Source organism: Phyllobates terribilis, unplaced genomic scaffold (genome assembly GCF_046119375.1).
Source record: "Phyllobates terribilis strain yellow unplaced genomic scaffold, ASM4611937v1 Scaffold_4__5_contigs__length_816908805, whole genome shotgun sequence".
In the NCBI taxonomy this organism is placed as follows: domain Eukaryota; kingdom Metazoa; phylum Chordata; class Amphibia; order Anura; family Dendrobatidae; genus Phyllobates; species Phyllobates terribilis.
Genome location: NW_027362764.1, coordinates 512,611,747 through 512,627,486, shown reverse-complemented (window position 1 = coordinate 512,627,486; position 15,740 = coordinate 512,611,747).

Genomic DNA, 15,740 nt, shown 5'->3' with positions numbered 1-15,740 from the left:
GCACCGAGTACAAGTGCTCTCTATTTGCTGATGATGTCCTAGTATATATCACTCAATCACATATATCCATCCCTGCTGTTATGGCTGAAATAGATCACTTTGTTACATGGTCAAATTTTAAAATCAATGCAGCGAAGTCTGAGGCCCTCGATGTCTCCCTCCCCAAATCCATACAGGATTCCATCCAGTCCAACTTTCCCTTTGCCTGGCCCTCACAGGGTATCAAATACTTAGGAATTCCTATTCATAGAGACCTCTCCCATCTATGTTATCTTAATTTTGGGCCCTTCATTGAACAACTCCATACAGACCACGGTTGGCAAGTTAGAATTGTAAGATACACTACGTGAACCACTGGTGTTTTGTGGAAAAGCACATGTACACTGTGTTCCAAATTATTATGCAAAAAGTGTTTAGGAGTGATAAGGGAAGAATTTGTTTGTTTGTCAGTTAAACTCATTGATGGTGATGTGTGTCAGAGCTCTTTATATCACTGTAAGCAATTGCAGACACCTGTGCTAATTAGTTTGGCAGGTGTGTCCAATGAAAGGCAAGACTACTTAAGAAGGCTGTCCCACATTATTAAGCAGCCTACATTTTCTGCCAAAATGGGAAAGAAAAAGGATGTGTCGGCTGCTGAGAAGCAACAGATTGTGGAGTGTTTAGGTCAAGGCACGACTACAATCAACATTGTGCGATGATCGGGATGAAGTGTCTTGGCAATCAAGAAGTATGTAGCTGATTCACAGTACACACATGTGCGTGCTGATAAGGGCAAATTGAGGACTCTTTTCTACAGGCAATTACGTCAGGTTAAAAGAGCAGCGGCAAAAAAGCCTTGTCATAGCAGCAGACAAGTTTTTGAAGCTGCTGGTGCCTCCAACGTCCCCCGAACAACAAGATGCAGGGTCCTTCAGAGGTTTTCAGCTGTGCATACGCCATCCTGTCGACCTCCTCTATCCACTTCACATAAGCAGAAACGGCTCCAGTGGGCCAAACATTACATGAAGACTGATTTCAAAACTGTTTTGTTCACGGATGAGTGCCGTGCAGCGCTCGATGGTCCAGATGGATGGAGTGGAGGATGGCTGGTTGATGGACACCCCACGCAAACACGGCTACAGCGCCAACAAGGAGGAGGTGGAGTAATGTTTTGGGCTGGAATCATGGGGAGAGAGATTGTCGGCCCCTTTAGGATCCCTGAAGGGGTAAAGATGAACTCCATAATGTATGTGGAGTTTCTCAAACAGCACTTCCTGCCATGGTTCAAGAAGAAGAACCGTGTATTCCACAGCAAGATCATTTTTATGCATGATAATGCACCGTCTCATGCTGCACATAACACATCTGCATCTCTGGCTGATATGGGCATAAAAGGGGACAAACTTATGGTGTGACCCCCATGCTCCCCTGACCTCTACCCCATTCAGAAACTCTGGAGCATCATCAAAAGGAGTGTCTATGATGGCGGGAGGCAGTTCACATCTAAGCAACAGCTCTGGGAGGGTATTCTGTCCTCATGCAAAACAATTGAAGCAGAAACCATCCAAAACCTGACAAATTCAATGGACGAGAGAGTTCAGAAGCTCCTTTCGAACAAGGGGTCCTATGTGCAAATGTAACATCACCTAGAATAAAGTTTTGAGTTGAAAACTGTTTGATTTCAGTTTCTAATAACCTGCTAATGCTTATAATTTCAAAAATGACCATTTTTTTGGTCTTTATTAAAATGAAAAGGTTGATCGAAGAGTGTGGAGGATCTAAGAGGGGGGCAACCCTGTAGTCAGGATTACTTCGAATTCTGACAATCTGAGGGTCATGTTGCAGGTAGTGCAGCAAGAAGGCACTTATGTGTCTTGCGCATCTCGGAGCCCCAAAATTATTTTCCGGGCTAGATGCAGCTAAAAATTATTATTAATTTTAAATCTGGTGGAGCTTAGTATAGATGGCCTAATAGAATCAGTACTGCACACTGCTACAAAGCCCAAATTATTTTCCAGCCAAGATACAGATAAACATGATTAGTAATTTGAAAGCTTAAAATGGTTGGTGAGGTGATTTTAACCAGTCATCAAGCTTTTACTCTCCCCAGGATGACACAGGGGTAGAAAAGTCGTTTCGGATCCATGATTTGTTCATCTTTATAAACGTGAGTCTGTCTACATTATCAGTGGAGAGCCACGTGCGCTTATCTGTCAGCACACCACCAGCAGCGCTGAACACACGTTCAGACAGAACGCTGGCTGCGGGGCATGACAAGATCTCCAAGACGTAAGTGGCTAGCTCCGGCCATTTATCCAGATTGGAAGCCCAAAAAGAGCAAGGGTCCAGTGACACAGTCATGGCTTCAATGTTTACTTGGAAATACTACTGTACCATCGTCTCTAGGCGTTGACTGTGTCAGACTTCTTGTCTCCTGTGGCCTTGCAAAGGATGGGCTAAAAAAGTGGTGAAATGATTCTGCAAAATTGATGTTACCAGCAGATACTGTGTTTCTGTTACGGTTTGAGTGCTGAACACTCGACGGTCCCACGGTTGGCAAGTTGGAACTGTGAGATTCAGTACGTGCACCACTGGTGTTTTGTGGAAAAGCACATGTAAGATTCTGCAACAGTCTCTGCTGATACTCCTGCATGCGTGCATCCCTTTCTATGGCAGGAATAATTTCTGCAAATTTACTTTTGTACCGGGGATCTAACAGTGTGGCAACCCAGTAGTCAGGATTATTTCTAATTCTCACAATTCGAGGGTCATGTTGCAGGTAGTGCAGCAAGAAGGCACTCATGTGTGTTGCGCATCCAGGAGCACCAAGTCCCTGTTGTGTTGGTGGCGAGGTAACAATCATGCTTCCTTCCTCTGTCCTCTCCCCCCAACCTCGCACAACAGAAATGTGATCAAGGTCTCCCTCATCTGATGAGTCTTCCATCAGTTCGTCCTCCACTTCTTCCTGGGCTCCTGCACCTTCCTCACTAGTTTGGCTGCTACCATGCGCCCTGGTAAAACCATCTCCCCCACCCTCACATGCCTGCCGCCTTGGTGCTGCCGACCGTCTGGACCTTGCAGATGTTAGCCCTTCCGCATACAACTCCTCCTCCTCTACTTCCTCCACCTCCTCTTGTGCCACCACCTGACTCTGAATTCTGTTTAACATGTGCTCCAGCATGAAAATCACCGGAATAGTCATGCTGATAATGGCATTGTCAGCACTAAACATCTTCGTCGCCATTTCAAAACTGTGCAGAAGGGTGCATAGGTGCCTGATCTGAGACCACTCCTCCAGCGTGATTTGCCCCACCTCTGGATCTCGTTGGCCCAGGCTATACGTCAGAACGTATTGCACCAGGGCTTGTCGGTGCTGCCACAGTCGCTGCAACATGTGCAGAGTTGAATTCCAACGGGTAGGCACATCGCATTTTAGCCGGTGAAGTGGCAGGCCCAACGACTTCTGTAGAGATGTAAGTCGCTGAGCTGTGGGATGCGAACGGCAGAAGTGAGCACACAGCGACCGTGCCCTCTGCAGAAGGCCATCTAGTCCGGGATAGTGGGCTAAAAATTGCTGGACAACCAGGTTCAACAAGTGAGCCATACAAGGCACGTGTGTGACATTGCCCCGGCTAAGGGCGGCACCCAGGTTTGCAGCATTGTCGCACACGGCCTTCCCTGGTTTCAGGTCCAGTGGAGACAACCATTCATGAAATTGGTTCTCCAGAGCTGACCACAACTCCTCAGCTGTGTGGCTCACATTTCCCAGACATTTCAAAGTAAAAACCGCCTGATGACGTTGAGCACTACTCCCAGCATAGTAAGGAGGTGTGCAGGATCCCTTCTGCGCAGTTAGAAAGCTTGTGGCATGACCAGACAGGCTTTGGGTGCAGGTGGAGGACCGAGAGGAGGTTGAGGAGGCAGAAGCAGTGGAGGAACTTTGAGATAAAGAGGATTGACGCACAACTCGTGGGGACGGCAAGACTTGGACAGCAGCCCCTTGTCCTGCTGTCACCATAGTTACCCAGTGCCCAGTCAGCGACATGTAACGCCCCTGTCCATGCCTACTCGTCCAAGTGTCTGTGGTGAAATGCACCCTGTCACACACAGAGTTTCTCAAAGAAGCGGTGATGTTGTGTGCGACATGCTGGTGGAGCGCAGGCACACCTTTCTTTGAGAAGTAGTGCCGACTGGGCATCTGGTACTGGGGCACTGCGACGGACATAAGGTCTCGAAAATCCTCTGTGTCCACCAGGCGGAAAGTCAGCATTTCTGTAGCCAAGAGCTTGCAGATGGTGAAATTCAACCTCTTAGCTTTCTCATGGCTAGGAGGAAATGGTCTTTTACTTGTCCACATCTGAGGGACCGAGGGCTGGCTATTGTGCTTAGACGGGGTTGATAAGGGTGTCCCCGGCAAACTGCCGGTCTGTGAGGAAGATGCAGGCGGACATGTCAGGTTGCCTTGATCCAAAGGTGGTGCTATCGATGTCGGACAGCGCTCAACACCAGCTGGTGTTACCACCTCCAAAGAAAATGATGACCTGCCAATCACGCTGGCTGTTGCGGGTAAAGAGGTGGCAGGTCTGCGCCCCAAAACAGGTGTGACTGCTGTCCCCCCAGTCACAGAGGATGAAGAGGCCGCGGATGCACAAGATATGGCAGACAGTGGTTGGCCCGGCCGGCTAGGCCGCATTGTAGCACAGTGAACTTCCCACTGCAACTTATGCTTCATGTCCATGTGCCGGTTCATGCATGAAGTACTCAAACTATGTATTTCTTGGCCTCTACTTAGCTTTTGCTGACAAATGTTACAGATAACACGAGTTGGGTCATCTTTATCGTTCTGAAAAAATGCCCAGGCTATGCAAGGCTTAGCACCCATGCGACCTGAAGAGCCACCACGACTTGTGGTCAGAGGCAGAGTTGTGTTTGAGGATGCAGTTGTTGACGTGCTTCCAGTACTACGTCTCTGTCCAGGAAGGCACAACCTGACCTCGTCGTCACTAGCATTCTCCTCTACCTCCTCTGCTGACCTCATCTCTTGGCTGACTGTGGGTTGACAGTAAGTGGGATCTCCAACCTCATCATCATCACCCTTTGCGTTATCACACCCGTCGTCCTCAGAGCCAACCTGTTCCTGCCCTGACAAAAAACTAAAGTTGTCGCTCCAATCAGGTATTTGAGTCTCATCATCGTCTTCCTGATTGTTTCCACCAACAGGAGTTACAGTTTGGGAATGAGGGTCTACATTATGGTCAGAACCTTCAGCGTCTGGTCCTGGATCTGACTCATAAAGATTCTGGGCATCAGTGCAGATCATTTCCTCGTCTGGATTCACAGAAGCGCTGGAGCCGACCTCTGATTCCCAGGCTATAGTATGAGTAAACAGCTCTGCAGACTCAACCATCTGTTCTACCTCATACTCAGACGGGCAGCTGGAGATTTGGGAGCTGTGAGGAAGCAAGTGCGATTGGGGTGACACCTTTGAGGACTGGAGTATTTGTGATGTTTAAGTTGATGTGGAGGAGAGCCCACTTAAAGGAACACTTGATATCTGTTGAAGCACATGCTGTTTTTGTGCCTCATCTGGAATTTGTAGCGATTGGCGTGGCCGTAAGAAAGGGATCTTATCACATTGTCCGCTAAAAGAAGTAGACATTTTAGTTTGGCTGGAAGATGGTCTTTCTTCTGCAGATGTTACTGTTGCTTTAACACCTACCCCACGGACACAACCTTTTTACCCCTTCCCAACACGCCTATTCCCCTTTCCACCAGCAGCAGGCATTTTTCCACTCATTTTGGTAGTTAACTAATTCACAACTCTGGAGTTGTTTGCACAAAAAAACAATGGATGGGAACCGAGCAGAGCTGAGTGGCCAAACTGTAGTATTAGGCCAAAACTATTGGCTGGGTTAGATGCAGAAAAAAATTATTTTTAATTTGCAACCTGATGGAGGTCAGTATAGATGGACTAATAGAACAAGTCCCACACACAGCTAGAAGCCCAAATATTTTTTCAGAGGTAGATGCAGAAAAAAATTATATTCAGTTTGCAACCTGATGGAGGTCAGTATAGATGGACTAATAGAACAAGTCCCACACACTGCTAGAAGGCCAAATATTTTTTCAGAGCTAGATGTAGAAAAATATTATATTCAATTTGCAACCTGATGGAGGTCCGTATAGATGGACTAATAGACCAAGTCCCACACACTGCTAGAAGCCCAAATATTTTTTCAGAGCTAGATGGAGAAAAAAATTATATTCAATTTGCAACCTGATGGAGGTCAGTATAGATGGACTAATAGACCAAGTCCCACACACTGCTAGAAGGCCAAATATTTTTTCAGAGCTAGATGCTGACAAAAAAATATTTTTAATTTGCAACCTGATGGAGGTCAGTATAGATGGACTAATAGAACAAGTCCCACACACTGCTAGAAGCCCAAATATTTTTTCAGAGCTAGATGCAGACAAAAAATTATTTTGAATTTGCAACCTGATGGAGGTCAGTATGGATGGACTAGTAGAACAAGTCCCACACACTGCTAGAAGCCCAAATATTTTTTCAGAGCTAGATGCAGAAAAAAAAATATTTTTAATTTGCAACCTTATGGAGGTCAGTATAGATGGACTAATAGAATGATTCTATGCCCAAAAGATTTTACTTCACTAGGTGCAGTAAAAAAATTGGTATTCTATACACAGGTGTTGTATCTTGCAACACAGATAGGCTACTCCACTGACTAACACACTCTGCAATAGGCCAAAAAGGATTAGCTTTGCTAGATTCAGCCAAATGCTGTGAAAAAAACTTGCACAGCACTGGCACAGACCTGCCTGGCAAAAACTGATAGGAACTGATGTAACTTAGTCCTGAAAAGGACTGCAATTACAATTAGTCTTTACTCCCACAACCTATCTATTTAAGAGCACAGACCTGCCTGATAAAAGTCGTAGGAAATGCTGTAACCTAGTCCTTAAAAGGACTGCAATCACAAATATTCCCTACTCCCAAGCTATCTGTAGATTTGTGCGAAAATTGGCTTGAAATTAACAAGGTATAGCGCACACAGCAACAGCGGTGCCGTCTAACACGCAGCTGCAGCAGTGAGAAAATGGTGGCGACGGGGAAAATGGCTGGGTCTTATAGGGCATGGACATGTGACATACACTGCCAATGACACATGCCCTTGCTTGTGTGAAAAAAAGCACTTCGCTCCGTGTGTGCGCTGCTGATAGGCTGACAGATTGCACCTCCCCACTGTAAATGCGGGAAAGAGAAAAAAAAATGGAGATCTTCATTATTCCTGCAGAGATCCATCCCCTGCCCCTCCCCCTGCCCCGCTGTACACTCAAACTGCGTATTAACATTAATTTTCATCATTACTGAGAAAAAATCCAGTTATGATTTTGGTGCACGAACAGTTATCGAACATAACCTCGAATAGCCGAATTTTTCTCAAATCGTTCGTGCTCGCCGAACGGCTTGAACACCGCCCAAAACAGCTCGAATTTGAGATTGGCGAACAGTTCGAGTCGAACAACGCTCATCTCTAGTGCAACTCATGCTGTGCTTCAGCCACGTCTGGTTGTAGTGCGCTCAGCGTGCGTCACTGCCTCATACATTGTCCTTTTTTGCTAATTGATCATTTTTCCTGATTTCTCTTATTAGTGTGTTGGTTCCATCCGTATCCAGCTAGATTGGTTCCAAACACACTATATAATAGTAGATAGAGAAGCTTTATTTTGCCTTGCAGCGCTAGTGCACAGTGCTCTGCATCTGCACTGTTCACGGCTGTCTGCAAGGTCTCTGTGTGTGAGTGCAGCTCACGCTGTAGTGTGTGCTGCAGCCATGTCGGGTTGTAGTCCGCTCAGCGTGCGTCACTGCCTCATACATTGTCCTTTTTTGCTAATTAATTGCTAATGTTTCCTGATTTATCCTATTAGTGTGGTGGTTTCATCCGTATCCAACTAGATTAGTTCCAAACACACAATATAGTAGTAGATAGAGGAGCCTTTCTGCAGCCTTGTGCCCTGCAGCCCCAGCCAGATTAGTATTAGCCTATTTTTTGTAGCCTCATCTATTGCATTGTAGGTTACTTTCCTGCATTGTAATAGCTGCAAAAAGTTTGTGATACTATTGGTATTACATCTTTGGGCACATGCAGTGTCTTTTTGTGACAAAAAAAACCCTAAATAAAGTTCACCAAACACTCCACTTTACAGTTGTGTAGGCCACATTAGCTCATATTAAAGTCTAGACCACACTTTATAAAATTAGTGTTTCTTATACCTGTTAGCAGCTGTTCAGGAATAAGCAAACTAAGCCCTTACTACTTTTCTGCCTATCTATATCAGTCTACCAAGATGAAGAAGGCAGGGAGTAAGGCATGTGGTCGTGGTCGTGGGCGTGGGCGTGGAGTTTCTGCAGGGAGAGGACGTGAGGATTCTGTGCCTGTAGGGAGAGGACATGGGGATTCTGTGCCTGCTGCGGGCACCAGTTACTCAGCATCCCCCAGTTTTACCAGGGAACAGTCCTTTACGCGCAGCTTTGTAGGATCTAGCCGTACCCCACTGCTGCGGGAGGACCAAATTGAAGCCGTTGTTGGATGGATGGCAGCTAACGCATCGACTTCAATTAGTTCCAGATCCTCTCAGGTCCTGAGCACTGAAGAGCACCCATCTGTCTCTTCACCACCTGCCAAATTGCCCAGTCAGTCAGAGAGCCCTGGACAGGAGCCATCTCTACTTCTGTTCTCTGAATCTCTGGGCTTGGAAAGAGGGGGCCAGCCAAGCAGAATGCTAGAATTTGAAGAAGAGGTAGCATGCAGTGATGCGCAATCGTTTTGTCTCTCTGAATCTGAAGATGCGGGTGGGCCAGTGCCTATGGTCAGCAGCACACCTCAGTACGCATCTGATGAGAGACTCAGGTGCCACTTTCTGGTGCTTACTGTACTGTCGAGACTACCCAGGAGAAGCAGTTGTTTGAAGAGGGTGGTGTAGATGAGCTCCTTGACCCATCATGGCGTGAGGGACAGGAAGGTGGTGGGAGCAGCTCCGAGGAAGAGATTCCCCGAGCGGCACAAAAAGGAGGGAGAGGGAGGGGGCAGACTTGGTTGCCTGTAGCCTCCACTTCGGCACCCATTAGGACATGCCTCTTCCAAAACCCAAAGCGGACGCTCCCAAGACTTGCAGTGCCTGGTCCTTTTTTGACACAGTTGCAGATGACCTTTGCTTTGTCAAATGCAAGCTGTGTAATTAGAAGGTGAAAAGAGGGAAAAGTGTCAGCAACCTCAATACCACAAATATGTGGAAACATGTGCGGACCAAGCACCTGGTGGAGTTACAAAGACACACTGAAGACCTAGGCCAACCTACAGCGCCACCTATCACCTCTTCAGCTCGTGTTGTAGCCTCTTCCTCCAGCTCACACACAGCTGGTTCGGCTTCCTCACAGGATCGCCATGGAAGAACCTCTGGCACTATTGTATAGAGACACAGTGTCATTCCACCCACAGCACCACGTTCCCTGTCATCCTCACACTCACAGGCCAGTCTACAGCCATTGTTAGCACAGGCATGGGAGAAAAGGCGCCCATACTCGGCAAACCACCCCCGAGCACAGGCTCTGAATGCTGGCATTGCAAAACTACTGGCCCTTGAAATGCTATCATTCAGGCGGGTGGAGACTGACACCTTCCGTAACTTGATGGCATTGGCAGTCCCACAATACAACGTGCCCAGCCACTTTTATTTCAGCAGGCAAGCCTTCCCTGCCCTGCAACAGCATGTGGAGGGAAAAATTAAACATGTGCTACAAATGCTGCCAGTAGCAAGTTCCACCTGACCACCGATGCGTGGACCAGTAAGCATGGACAGGGACGATACCTTTCCCTCACTGCCCATTGGGTAAATGTTGTGGAGCCGGGTACAGATCTTGAGAGCGGCACTGTACGTGTTCTGCCAGCTCTAAAGATTGCAGGAATCCAGTCAGTACACATTGACTCCTCCTCATACTCCAGTTCCTCTGAATCCGCGCTGCAGGAGCCGTCACGGTCTACCTCCACATCGTCCCATGAACGGTTACATGTTACGACCGAAATGAGCACAGCCGTGGCCAAACGTCAACAGGCCGTATTAAAATTAATTTCTTTGAGGAATTGAAGCCACACAGCACAGGAGCTCTGGAATGCCATCAAGCAGCAGAGCAACATGTGGTTTGTGCCAGCGAATCTCCAGCCAGGCATGGTAGTGTGTGACAATGGCCGAAATCTGGTGGCAGCTCTGGGCCTAGGCAACCTCACTCACATCCCATGTCTGGCACATGTGCTCAACTTTGTCATGCAGAGTTTTTTGAGGAACTATCCGGATCTTGATGCACTGCTGCACAAGGTCCGCATAGAGTGCGCTCACTTGCGGCGTTCCAGCAACGCAAGATCGCGCATTGCAGTTCTGCAGCGCTGATTATGTCTTCCGTAACATCGCATCATATGTGACCTACCCACCAGGTGAAATTCAATGTTACATATGTTGGAGAGTTTGTGTGAGCAGCAGGCAGTAGTTATGGAGTACCAGCTGCAGCAGGCGAAAACAAGTCGCAGTGCGCGCCGTTCACACTTCACCACCACTGAGTGGGCCTCTATGAAGGACATTTGCCACGTTTTGCGTGCCTTTGATTATTCCACGCGGATGGCGAGTGCGGATGATGAACTAGTCAGCATGACTATCCCCCTTATCTGCCTGCTTGAAAAAACACTGCAAGCACTAAGGGAGGAGGTTTTGGAAGAGGTGGAGGATAAGGAGTCACAAATGCCATCTGCTTCTCTACAGTCTGCGCAACGTGGTTCCTCACAAAGGCCTAGGCAGGGGACACTTTGGGAGGAGGATGAAGAGGAGTCAATGGAGGAGGAAGACATCTGTCCAGAGGAGGGAGGTACACAATGCTCTAGTAGTCAGTATCTAGAGCGAGGTTGGGGTGATGCAGAGCAGGCAGAGATCACGCCTCAAGCAGGGGACAGCGTTTCTTGGCCAGTTGGCAGTCTGGAGCACATGGTTGATTTCATGCTGCAGTGCCTGAAAAACGACCGCCGTATCGGCCACATTCTCAACACGGCTGATTATTGGGTGTCCACCCTCCTAGATCCTCGCTACTGGGACAACTTACAAAGCCTCATAACACCGTTGAACCGGGAGCATAAAATGCGGGAGTACCAAGACGCACTGGTCTATTTCATCATGTTCTCCATTCCACCCGAGAGCAGTGCGGCTAGTGCTTTACAAAGCATATCAGTGCACCGAGGCAGTGGAGGAAGCTCTGCACAAAGAGGGAGCAAAATCATGGCCTCAGCACAAGGCAAGACCAGTATGGCACAAATGTGGCAAAGTTTTGTGTCCCCGCCACAAATGTTAACACCATCACAGACGGCTCCAATCAGCAGGAGGCAACGTTTCCGTCAGATGGTGACAGACTACATGTCTTGCCCTCTCAGTGTACTCCCAGACGGCTCTTCCCCTTTCAAGTTTTGGGTCTCTAAGCTGGATACATGGCCAGAGTTTAGCCAGTATGCATTGGAGGTGCTGGCTTGCCCTGCTGCTAGTGTATTATCGGAACTCATCTTTAGTGCCGCAGGTGGTGTACTAACAGACCGTCGCATGCGACTATCCTCCGATAACGTTGACCGGCTTACTTTTCTGAAAATGAACAAGGCCTGGATCTCGCATGAATGTGCCAGTCCTCTTCCAGAATAAATAATTGGTGGGCAACAGTATCCAGGTCTCCTGTTATGTTCATGTTTCTACCACCTGAACTGTAATCCCTGGGCTCCAACACCGCCAGTTGCTGCTCAGAAGTGCCGTCTGCACAGTCAACGCTTGCTGTGATGTTATTGGGGTTCAGTAACGTCAGCTGATCTCCAGCTGTGTGTCCGGCAAATTCTCCTGCTCTGTCCACATCCACTATACTACAGATTTTACACTTGCTCCAATTACACCTCTAGCTCCTCTCTGTTTTCAGTATTTACCCTGAGCTCCAACACTGCCAGTTGCTGCTTATAAGTGCTGTCTGCACAGTCAACACTTGGTCCAGTGTTATTGGGGTTCAGTAACGTCAGCTGATCCCCAGCTGTGTGTCCGGCAATATCTCCTGCTCTGTCCACATTCTCACTACAACTACAGATTTAAAACTTGCTCCAATTAGGCCTCCGGCTCCACTCTTTTTTCAGTATATACCCTGAGCTCCAACACCGCCAGTTGCAACTCAGAAGTGCCGTCTGCACAGTCAACACTTGCTGCCGTGTTATTGGGGTTCAGTAACGTCAGCTGATCCCCAGCTGTGTGTCCGGCAATATCTCCTGCTCTGTCCACATTCTCACTACTACTACAGATTTAAAACTTGCTCCAATTAGGCCTCCGGCTCCACTCTTTTTTCAGTATATACCCTGAGCTCCAACACCGCCAGTTGCAACTCAGAAGTGCCGTCTGCACAGTCAACACTTGCTGCCGTGTTATTGGGGTTCAGTAACGTCAGCTGATCCCCAGCTGTGTGTCCGGCAATATCTCCTGCTCTGTCCACATTCTCACTACTACTACAGATTTAAAACTTGCTCCAATTAGGCCTCCGGCTCCACTCTTTTTTCAGTATTTACCCTGAGCTCCAACACTGCCAGTTGCCGCTCAGAAGTGCCGTCTGCACAGTGAACACTTGCTGCCGTGTTATTGGGGTTCAGTAACGTCAGCTGATCCCCAGCTGTGTGTCCGGCAATATCTCCTGCTCTGTCCACATTCTCACTACAACTACAGATTTAAAACTTGCTCCAATTAGGCCTCCGGCTCCACTCTTTTTTCAGTATATACCCTGAGCTCCAACACCGCCAGTTGCAACTCAGAAGTGCCGTCTGCACAGTCAACACTTGCTGCCGTGTTATTGGGGTTCAGCAACATCAGCTGATCCCCAGCTGTGTGTCCGGCAATATCTCCTGCTCTGTCCACATTCTCATTACTACTACAGATTTAAAACTTGCTCCAATTAGGCCTCCGGCTCCACTCTTTTTTCAGTATTTACCCTGAGCTCCAACACTGCCAGTTGCCGCTCAGAAGTGCCGTCTGCACAGTGAACACTTGCTGCCGTGTTATTGGGGTTCAGTAACGTCAGCTGATCCCCAGCTGTGTGTCCGGCAATATCTCCTGCTCTGTCCACATTCTCACTACTACTACAGATTTAAAACTTGCTCCAATTAGGCCTCCGGCTCCACTCTTTTTTCAGTATTTACCCTGGGTTACAGCACCGCCAGCTGTTTCCCGGCAGTGTCTTTGGCACGTTTACTCCCTCCTGCCCAGCCTGGTTCCAGCACGCCAGCTGTTTCCGGGTAGTGTCAACGTCACTTTGCCTCCAATACTTTGTCCTGTCGTGTTGCGGTCGGGTTAGCCAACTCTATGGTGCCTGCAGTTTAGGTGACTCCTATGTGGGCTGTGGGATCTGGCAATGAAGGCTGGTTCCATAGTGCCAATAGGACAAGCACCCCCTGTAGGACTGTGGGTTTCAGTAACTCAGGCTGGCTCATGGCCTTGCAACTTTTTTTTTCATGTGTACCTTCTGCTACCCATCCGGGTTCCAGTACCGTCAGCTGGTTCTCGGCAGTGCCTTTGGCTTAGGTGCCTCCTTCTCGGTATCAGAGTTCCACCAACGTCTGCTGGTCCTTGGTAGTGCTTTCTGACACAGGTACCTCCTGCTTAGTAACCGGGTTCCAGTTCCGTCAGCTGGTCCTCGGTAGTTCCATTGGCTCTTGTACCTTCTGCTACCCATCCGGGTTCCAGTACCGTCAGCTGGTTCCCAGCAGTGTCTTTGACACGGGTACTCCCTCCTGCCCAGCCTGGTTCCAGCACGCCAGCTGTTTCCGGGTAGTGTCAACGTCACTTTGCCTCCAATACGTTGTCCTGTCGTGTTGCGGTCGGGTTACCTGACTCTATGGTGCCTGCAGTTTAGGTGACTCCTATGTGGGCTGCGGGATCTGGCAATGAAGGCTGGTTCCATAGCGCCAATAGGACAAGCACCCCCTGTAGGACTGTGGGTTTCGGTAACTCAGGCTGGCTCGCGGCCTTGCAACTTTTTTCATGTGTACCTTCTGCTACCCATCCGGGTTCCAGTACCGTCAGCTGGTTCTCAGCAGTGCCTTAGGTGCCTCCTTCTCGGTATCCGAGTTCCACCAACGTCTGCTGGTCCTTGGTAGTGCTTTCTGGCACAGGTACCTCCTGCTTAGTAACCGGGTTCCAGTACCGTCAGCTGGTTCTCGGCAGTTCCTCAGTCTTCTTGTACCTTCTGCTATATTTCCAAGTTCAAGCTTTTTGAAATGGTTTTTGGTAATCACTCTGGATCTCCCTGATGACGACCCTGAAGACGACGACCCTGAAGACCACCCCGAAGAAGACGAGGACCCCGAAGACGACAACCCTGAAGAAGATGACCCTGAAGACCACCCCGAAGAAGACGAGGGCTCCAAAGACGATGACCCTGAAGATGACGACCCTGAAGACCACCCCGAAGAAGACGAGGACTCCGAAGACGACGACCCTGAAGATGACGACCCTGAAGACCACTCCGGAGAGAACACGAGGACCCCGAAGACAACGACCCTGAAGACGATGACCCTGAAGACCACCCCGAAGAAGACGAGGACCCCAAAGACGACGACCCTGAAGACCACCCCAAAGAAGAGGACCCCGAAGACGGCGACCCTGAAGACGACGACCCCGAAGACGAGGACCCCGAAGATGACGACCCTGAAAGCGAGGACCCTGAAGACCACCCCGAAGAAGACGAGGACCCCGAAGAAGACCAAGAAGATGACCCTAAGAAGATGACCAAGAGGACAAAGAACAAGAAGACAACCACCAAGATACAGAAGAACAAGAGACAGAAGACCAAGAAGCAGAAGAACAAGAAGCTACAGAACAAAAAGCAGAAGAACATTAAGCATAAGACTAAAAATCAGAGCAAAAGATATTATCTAAATTATAAGCAGAAGAAGACTAAGCAGTGTATGGGGGTGAGTTCGTTCCTCCTCGTGGTGCCCCTGGAAAAGAGCTGCTGCTGCAGGCCAAACTGAACGCAGACAAATCCTGTTGTAAATCTTTTGTGACAGGCAGAACGGAAGGTGTAATCTTCAAACTTTTATAGATAACAACTACAGGAATGCCTGTCACAAATAAGAATATGATGAAGAAGAAGAATATGAAGAAGAAGATGAAGAAGTAGAATATGAAGAAGAATAATAGTTGAATAAGAAGAATATGAAGAATGTAACAAAAAAAGAATAATAGGAAGAAGGTGAAGAAGAAGAAAATGAAGAAGGTGAAGAAGAAGTTGATGAAAAAGATGCTGCTGCTGAGGATGATGAAGGAGAAAGTGTGGGAGAAGTAAAAAAGAAGGTGCAGAGCATGGAAGTCGTGAAACATAAATATCTGACAAAATATAAAAAAGCTTAACATAGTCAATATCTTTGTAACTCCGAACATCTTAAAAAAAATATTAATTCCTGCTATTCCATTTGATTGGGCTAAACCTCTATGCCTTTAATGTCTCCCCCACCTCCCCCAATACATTCTACATTACTCTTAGTTGTTTTCCATCATGTATAATTAACCTACAAGGAAAGAAAGGGTTTATTTTCATTCCGATATTTGTGTCCCATTGACTTGCATTGGTTTCCGGTATCGGAATCGGCGATATCCGATATTTTTTGGGTATCGGTCCGATCCAA